Genomic DNA, 10,005 nt, shown 5'->3' with positions numbered 1-10,005 from the left:
CACTGTACCACTTAAGCCACAGCTCCACTTCTAGAGTTTTGTGGTTTGTTGGAGATAACAGTCTCATAGACTTCCCTTCCCAGGCTGGCTTCAAACCACAGTGCTCAAATCTCAGCCTCTGCATGCCTAGAACTACAGCCATGAGCCAGCAGTGCCTCACTATCATATTGTTTTAAATAAGATAAAATGTAGATAATGAGTTCTTCTGGCCTACAACTTGTGACAATACTGAGAATATATGTCAGAGGTATTTTTAAGTAACTTATATTCTGTACTTTTGAGAAAATGGTTCCCTATGCCATTACAAAGAAATCACTAGGAGCAGTTAAAATTAAATAACTAATGTAATAAATCTAATTGTTCTACCATATGTGAATACTTTCTTTCTACTTTTAGAATCCTTTTCTGCTTAAGATAATATGTAAACTTTGAAAAAAATGTATGTTGCATTATAGATTGTATACCTAAAAATTTCCTGTTGCATTTCAACTTTGTCAGTCTTTTTATCCGAAAATCATATCATGTATCCCATGTATCATACCAATGTATCTCAGATAATCACTAAGGTAAATATTTCCTATGGCTATCTTTCATGCAGAAGTGTAGACTTTTTTTCTCATCCATTTAGTCCCCAAATCCTGCTACATACCAAGGAAATGGAGACTCCAGTCAATATCTCTTATTGTTGATGCCCGGCATCTCCAAATAATGTCCCAATTTTCTTCTCATCATGTTTTGTTTCTACCACAGCTGTATTCACTTCTCAGTTCTTTGTGATTAAAACCTGGACATTTGAAATAATGTTTTCCTAGCCACTGTCAGGGTTAAAAAATGGAAACATGAGACAAAAAGAATTTGGGAAATGAAATGAGATTTTTTTTTTTTTTTTTGCTGTCATTACTGAAAAGGATTTTCCTTCCCTTTCCTTTGAGACCTAAGATTACGAAAGAACTAGAATCATCTTGTTACCACTTGGAGCAAAAAACATGAATATAAGCCAAGAAATGATGAAAGATGAAATGACTTCCAACAACATTGAGTCCTGAAGCCATATTTGCCATTGCATTATGTCATTATTAGACCCAATAAATCTAATTTTTTCTTAAGCCAATTTTGATTGAGATTCTGTCATTTATGACATTAAGAATCTTTACTAAAACACAGAATGATATTCTATTAAGCTAAAAATGAATAGGGCTTCTGCCAACAAACACATCTGTTTTAGGTTTTATATGTGATATAAAAAAAAGTTCTATGACATGCAGATGTCAGACAGAAATTTGCAAGAAAAACATCAGGTCTCAAAAAAGAATTTCAGAAGACAAATTCCAGAGAACCTATAGTTGATATTAGACTAGTTAAAATATTTTCACTAGAAAATGTAAGATCTGGGTCTAGAACTAGGAAGAAATGCTAAAGTAAAGTTTCTGCTGAAAACTGGCCAACAGGGTAGCTGATGCCATTTAACAATTTGGTAATAGGTATGGAATATACAAAACACAGAAGGGCATAATTTTTTCAGTGAGAGAGAGCAGAGACTAGAAATCCCTTTGGGAGAATTTTGGTACTATGAGGCAGGGACTGAGATGCAACATATTCTATATAAATGTGTGTTATAGACCAATTGTCTTTGGTACTCAAAGAAATGAGTAGGAGGTTTTGAATGAAGTCAATGTATTTCAGGGTGAAAAAAAAAGCAATTTAAAAATGGATCCTCATAGAATGATGACTATGTTCAAAGCAGGAGATAGTCTAGTTATAATTCTATGCAGTAAATGAGAGCTTCCCACAGGCAGATCCTAAACACCCACTGGCTGAATGTTCAGGGTAACTAGAAATCTCCTACTCCCTACTATATTGTTGTCCAGGTGAGTTTGTTTAATCAGCTCTCAAGAGAAGGCAGAGTTAGGTACTGAAGGGATGTGGGAAAAATACAGCAGTCCACATCTCAGACCTATTCTTGGAGCACTAACCATGGACAACATATGGAGAGTCACCTCATCCCCATACATCCTGAAAGCAAGATAACATTAAAACTTCTCTCAGAAAAGAGAAAAATTAAGAGTTTCTTTTATTCACTTTTCTCAGAGTCCAGACCATGATCAGAGCCACCCCACACAGCACTAGAAAGAGAGCAATCCAAGGAACCAAAACAAAGCCAAGTATAGATCACCCAAAGAAATGATACTCTTCACAGGGCAAATATAATTTAAGACTGAGAGTTAAGAAAGGAAAGAGTGAGGAAAGGAAATAAGAATATAAAATGGAGTGACTTCCTTTTCCATAACAAGGAGTTATATCCAAGTGAAATTGATGGTAGACACCTAATATCATCAGTTATTTCAAAGAAATATATCTGTCAGGAGTAGAGATGTGGAAGTATTCATGATACAAAAAAAAAAAAAAAAAACCCACTACCCTATCACCAACAGTCTGTGATACAATGGAGACACTCATATATCCTTTATCCTAAAATAAAGAAATTTGCTTTTGGGCTGGGAATATGGCCTAGTGGCAAGGGTGCTTGCCTCATATACATGAAGCCCTTGGTTCGATACCCCAGCACCAAATATATAGAAAATGGCCAGAAGTGGCACTGTGGCTCAAGTGGCAGAGTGCTAGCCTTGAGCAAAATGAAGCCACGGACAGTGCTTAAGCCCTGAGTCCAAGGCCCAGGACTGACAAAAAAAAAAAAAAAAAAAAAGAAAGAAAGAAAAAAGAAAGAAATTTGCTTTTCTCCACTCCAAAAATTCCAAATTTCTGATTGTTGACTATCCATACTTTACAAATGAAATATTTTCTTTTTCCTTAGGAGCGTAAAAATGATTTCATCTGCCTGTATTAATTTTGCAGAGCTGAAATTATCAGGTTCTAGAAGGTAGAAATGGGACCATGAATAGCAAAGGTGGGTATTTAATGAACCATGATAAAAATTGATGTAGAAAAAGAAAAAAATGTTAAAGAAAATATATTTTAATATCATGAAAAGTGCAATGGTATATTTAAAAGAAGAATGGGTCTGAAAAAAAGCTATAAAGTATCGTTTCCTTTTCATTTCACGAAGATGATAATTTATTATCAGATAAATTCTAATGTACATGTGATTTGCTTACATATTGTTAACTTAGAAAGGAAAGCTGTCACTAACATATTGTGTGTCAGATATAATTTCCGGTATTTTATAAAATAAAAATAGCAATATACAAGAATTTCTTTTTTTGTTAATCTTAGTGTGGGTAAAACACAACTTTTACTTTTAGGATTCATTGAACTATATTGAATACACTAGATTTTGTATTGTGTGTATGTGTGTGAAAAAAATACAACCTTTATATTTGTATTGTCTTTAAGAGTATAAAGAAATTATTTGCAGGTAGGCAATAACATTACAAATCAATTTTCATCCAGAATTGTTAAATCCTTGGTGAAGTGAGATAGAAAAGAAAATGGGTTGTATGTTAGCTTGTGAGATAATGCTACCCATGTTTTCTAAACAGAATTTGTTAAGACAGTACTAAGTACCCCATCTCAGAAATATTTAGATCATTTTGTTAAGGCATTGGGAACAGATGTAAAATTAAAAGGAGATAAGATATTTGCTGACGGAACATGCTCACCATATGTCAGGACCCAGACTGGATTCAAAATAACCAGTTGCAGGATGAGAGAGCTTTCACACAGTGAAAATTCAGTTTATGGCTTGTATTTTCCTAAAAAATGGATTTGTCCCAGTTAGTACATCAAGCTCTTTGCAGTACTAGTAAAACTTCATATTCTCTACTGCCTCCAAGTTTTGAGTGTTATGCCTTCTCCACATTTTATTATATCTCTCTCCCAACGTAACATCTCTCATAAAAGTCATCTTTCCCACTATCAATATTAAAATGTCTTAAATCCTGAGTCTTTCTAGTAGGAGTATTTATACAATATTGATATCATATAAATATAGAATATTTATACTTGACATTTATGCAATATTACAATTTGATATTTCTTAAGAAAAATATCTTTGATTGCTGCATTTCAACCTTCTAATAATCTATCAAAATATTGATAGAATACATTAATATTTGTCTTATTAGTCACCCAGTCTCTAGTGAATTAGAAAAAATCATTGCCCCATTTTTACCACCTGATTAAAAAAAATGTAGCAGAGATAGACAATCATCCAGGCATGATCCAAAGTTGCCACAAATGAAATCATTTGTCTCCTATATGGCACTATTATGAAGTGTCATAACGCCACATAGCATTCCTCTAGAAAAAACTGTCTTATTGCTAGACATGGGACATTACAGAAAGTACACATTACACAGAGTATACATGCCCAAATGGCTCTGATGCTTTAGGGAAGGTCAATATTACTCTAAATAATTAATAGAGAGATCAACAAAAGGAGGCTAAAACAAGTGTGATACTACTTTGTGATATGACAGCTCTACATAAGGGAAATGGGTGAGAGAGTTTCTCTATATCTGCTCCTCTCAGTCTTCGAAAACCTTTTTAAATTTACTTGCCTGTTTTCTCTATATACTACAATGGTGATAAGAAGAAATTTCTGAACCCACCAGATATTCACAGAAGGGTCCAAACAAGGCTCAAATCTAGTACTGGCAGGAACCCATTTAGCTACTGCCAAATTTATCCTGGCAGCCCTCAGTCTCTGGGAACAAGGGAACCACAAACATGACCACAATGGACTCATTCCAGGCTTCTCTTCATTCACTCCACATCTTGAATTTAAAACATCCAGAAATATTGTTAGGTGGCAATGTTCCTCTTATGTGAAGACATGAATGAAATTTAAATTTGGGAGAAACTCAGAGCTGAAAATCTATTGATGATTGCTGATGTCCAAATAATGATATTTGTCCAAAAATAAAATAAAAAGGATGGACACCACTTTGTCATACTAGATATCTCAGTTGAAGATTGCTATTACTTTTTCTTTTATTTTGCAAATTAGAAATTCATATTCCAAATGTTTGTTTGTTTTGCAGGTTTTGTTTCCTCCCATGCATCTGTTCATTTGTTTAAGTAAAACCGTCTAATTTTTGCTTCTGTTTCCTCTAGTTATAATATCACATCTGCTTGCTATGTTTATTTTTAATTGATTTGTGATAAATGACAAATTCATGCCTAATTCTTTAGCTTACAGTTTGAAGTTAGTCTGCATAAACAAAAGATTAAAAAAAAATTACCGTCCTGCTTTGTCAATGACAATAAGGTCACAAAGGATATAGATTTTCTTATTCTAATATATGTGTAATCCTTATTTTTGTCTTGGATTTCCATCTAATAATTTTGTATTATTTATCTAATATCAACTGTCACTGTGCGTTTTTCCATTAGTATTGGCGGTGTGGGAGGATGATATTCTCCACTTGCAAGATGCAGGCAGTAATGGGTTAGAAGAAATGCTATTAGAAGTTAATAAAGTGAAAGAGACAAATGCATTGTACTGATTTTCATCAGGCAAATTACAATTTCCTCATACAAATATTCTCCAACGGAATCTCTGAGGAATCCTTTCCTTAATGAGTATTCAAATAAATGAGTCCACAAAATCAGCCAAATGTGCTTTTGCTGAATGGCTTCACTGAATCATCTCTGGTCTTTTCTCTGGCAGAGTCCACATTTCTCCAAAATGTGCTCTTCTGCTGAAATGCTTGTGTGGAATGTTTCTCTAATTCTCAGTTCTCTGGTACTTTTTGGTTTTTGTTTTTTGATATTGCAATACAACTTTGAGCATGTGATTATATCATTGGAGATATATCTTCTAATTTCCCATTAGAGCTACCTATTCTGAATACATTTTTTTCTTCTGTAAATTTTCTAAATTTCAAATTCTCTCAGGGAAGATATAATAAATGACTGCAGAGATATCATTCATTCAAGCATATCAAAATAACCTGGGGAATTTGCTAATATACAGACTGTCACATCTCACCCTCAGAGCTTCTAACTTTGTAGGTATTAAGCAGTGCTTGCAATTTTGCTTTTCTTCTAAGTGGGACTGTGGTATTGTGCCACAGGGCCAAAGGCAGCCCTTTGAGAACCCAGGCTTCTCTAGAAGTAGACAATTTTTTTTTTTAGAAGCAGACAAGCTTGAGTTTGAATTTCAACTGTATTTCTTGCTAGCCAGGTATTATTGAACAAAAGACATACATACCACAGATCCTCAGCAGAACCATTAATGTATATTAAAGGGGACAAGCAGTAACACCTAAGGGTCATTGTGAGGATTCAACAAAGAAAGAAACACATGCTTGTGGGTCCATGTGGCATTCGTTACTATAGGAAATTTTCTTCAGTATATATCTTCCTTTTCAAATTCTCCCTTCCTTTTTTTTTTTTGTCAGGGAGAAGCATTCATCCTGCAGATAGCTCTTTTAACAAAGAGGCAGCATCTGCTACATTGTAGGCTACAGCAAATGCAATATCACTGACTCCATCCCCTAGACAAGTATTCTTCTTCTTAAATATAGTATTAGTAATTCTCCTCCAAAGAAATACAGGCCTGTTTTCTTCAAGAGTTGTCAAAGAGCTCCAGCTGCCTCCCAATTGCCCTCATAAAGTTCTCTGTGAAAATAGCCAAGTGACAAAAGGTTTCTTGGTGCCAAGCACTAGAAACTCACTTGAAGGTATGTTGTTTAAAAGTTCTCCTACCTGCCTAGGACATACAAAACTAGCTTGAGCAGGAGGAAACCCAAATCTGTTCCTGCTGAGCAAAAGGTAAAACAGGCAAGACTTTCTCCAAGTTGAGTAAAAGCCTTAACCAACAGAAATAGAACCTTCAAACCTGTCTTCAGATTTCCTCTCTTGATTGAAATTTGATTTCCCACTGGCTGTTAAAGTATAGCATCTCAATAACAGGAGCACCGAGCAGTAAGGCAACGATGGCACAAAAGGCATTAAAACCTAAGAAAATTCCAGCTGCTTATAGAGTTACACAGTTTTTTTTTAAGACATTAGGTGGAAGCATTTCAAATGCTTTCTTTCATTTCATCTTTGATATAATTTGGATCTTAAATGGCCCTCAAAGACAAGGGTATTGGAGGGTCCCCACCTGCCCCCATACCATGGGAGGTGATGTAACTTGTGACATGTCAGGATTAATAGAAATAAGTTGAGTCATTGTGTACATGCCCTTGAAGGGAACATCCAGACCCTGCCTTGTTTATATATATATATATATATATTTCTCTCTACCAATAGATTCTGCCACGACGCTCAAACCAATACAGCCAAGGAGCGATGGACCAAACCCTTCAAAAATGTGAGCCCAAATAAAAATTTCCTCCTGATGGTTTATTTTGGCAGTTTGTAAAAACGATCATAATCTAACTAATTTTTATCTCATGTATAACAGCTTTTTTTTTTTTTTTTTTTTTTTTTTTTTGTCCATCCTGGGGCTTGAATTCAGGGCCTGGGCTCTGTCCCTGAGCCTCTCTGTGCTTAAGATAGCGCTCTACCATTTGAGCCACTGTTCCCCTTCTGGCATTTTCTGCTTATGTGGTACTGAGGAAGCAAACCAAGGGCTTCATGTATGTTACCAAAGCACACTACTAAGCCACATTCCCAGCCCTAGAACAGCCATTATTAAACCGTTTAATATGTAATGAAACTAAATTTGGTAGGTGAACAGGGAATACATCTCTGTAGTAGGGTACTTGCCTAGCATTTTCATGAGACTCTCTGTGGGTTTGGGCTCCAGAAACAGATAGGTAGGTAGGTAGGTAGGTAGGTAGGTAGGTAGGTAGGTAGGTAGAGAGATAGATAGATAAATAGATAGATAGATAGATAGATAGATAGATAGATAGATAGATAGATAGATAGATAGAGATAGAATTTCTATAACTAGTACATTGTGGGGTTCATAGCTGTTTTGTTAGCTAACTAGAGTTTTTGTTCTTAATCATTTTGCCTGGGCAAAATGAGCATGAGAACTCAGGTGAAAATAAAAATTAAAAGAACTAGATTTTTGCTCAAATGGTAGAGTGCCAGTCTACTAAGCCAAAACTCACTTAAACTAGAGTCCAATAATCCCTAGTACTAAAGGAAAAAAATAAGATTTTACCCTAAACATGAATATTAGAATATGCAAGGATTAACTAAAACACACTCATATTCAGACACACACATGACAGATATTAAAAATTAATCAACCTAAATAGAAAATATCAGATGTATTTGCTTTACTATATTTTACAATTTTTTTTAAATTCAGTAGTTGAAGGGAAAAGAAGTATCCACCAATCTTTACATGATATTAGCATTGAGATGACTTTAGAGTATGGATGTAAAAAATACAGAAGGCAGAATGCAAGCAAATATTTCAAACAAGATTGAATAGATTGAAATACTTTGAAATAGTGTTCTTAATTAAGGCTTCTCTTAATTCATTGAGCTTGCTCTGGTAACTCTGATTGTCTAAACATCTACTTATACTCTTGATACTTGCAGACATCATGAAAACTCACTCATTTCAGCTATAACAAACTTCTAGTGGGCCTAAAATAATCCCCCGAAAAAAAATTTTGCCCTCCTCCTCTCTCTCTTTTTTCCTCCACCCCCTCCATGTCCCAATTTTTCCTTTAAATATATTCTTCTAGTTCTCATATGTTACTAAATAGGTAATTGTTTCATAAAACATAAACTTTACCCTCAATCCCAACAGCAATTTGTAGGATATTATTTATACAAAATAAAACATAATAACTGATATTCACATAATGGTATTTGAGTCATAATTTTTTCTATGGCATAATCAAGTGAACCTGTATTTGAAAAATCACAACAGACCTTTCTGCTATGCAGACTTTTATTCATAAAGATCATGGATTTAAACATTCAGTATCATAATCTGCTTAAATGAATATGAGAAACATCACCCAGGAGGCTTGTACCATAATGATTAAATTTAACACTAGAAACAAGCCTGTCTTTTTCCATAACTATCAACAACGTATCTTACATGTAATTGAGTCACAAAGTATAATAATTCACCAGAAAAATTTAAATACTATAATTATCCTCTAGGCAGAAAGCCCAGTCATACCATTAGAACCAAAATTGTCTGGAGAAGAAAATGTTTAGATCAACCAAAAGAATTTCAGAATTTTGTACAATAATTGTCAATTACTTCCTTTTTTAAGTGGTCTGGTACAATCAGTATGAAATGGAAGGAAGAAATTTGAGGTTCAGAAAACAGATATATTTTCCAATATTATTTCATTGGACTATACTATACATATGTGTCATCTCAATGCTCAAATTATCTAAATGCTAATACATTATGAAATCCACTTTCCTATATATGACTAAATTAAGCTAATAAAATATAATATCTCAAAATTGTTCCTTGTCATTTGAGAAATGTTTTACCTTCCTAATGTTTCGTTTATAATTGCTAAATGGAAATATCAATAGGTTATTGCTTATGTGGATTGTTAAATATTTGAACAAAAGAAAGACTTGTGATCATTAAGCATTTAATGCACGTTCCTTATCAATGTCAACTTGCTTTCATTTCCACACAGAAATAATGGGGCAGCTCAAACTACTCAAAACTAATGTCATCCTCATCCTCTCCAAATTTGCTCCCATTTTTGGAGCTTGATTCTGATTAACAGCATCATTATCCACTCATTCTTTCAAGACTGGAATCTAGGAAATAAAGATAGTCATTACTTAATCATAATATCTACCCAGTAATTACATCACATGAGTGATTCTTCCCTAGTAGCTCTCATGTTGTTTCGTTTGTTTGTTTTGGTTTGGTTTGGTTTTTTCTTTTTTATGATGTCCTCTGAGGCAGGCCATCATCGTTTCTCTTCTGATTACTTCAACAGCTCCTTTTCTTTTTCCCATTCTTGTTCCCTGTGGTGTGTTCCCCACAAGGTTTCCAAACAGTAACTCTCAAATAATTGTCATCTGTCTTGCACAAGTGTCTCCTCTGAACCGTTTTCAAATTTCTGTTCAAATGTGGCAAAACAAACACAT

The sequence above is a fragment of the Perognathus longimembris genome, chromosome 16, assembly GCF_023159225.1.
Source record: "Perognathus longimembris pacificus isolate PPM17 chromosome 16, ASM2315922v1, whole genome shotgun sequence".
Lineage (NCBI taxonomy): Eukaryota > Metazoa > Chordata > Mammalia > Rodentia > Heteromyidae > Perognathus > Perognathus longimembris.
This window is presented reverse-complemented; position numbering follows the sequence as displayed.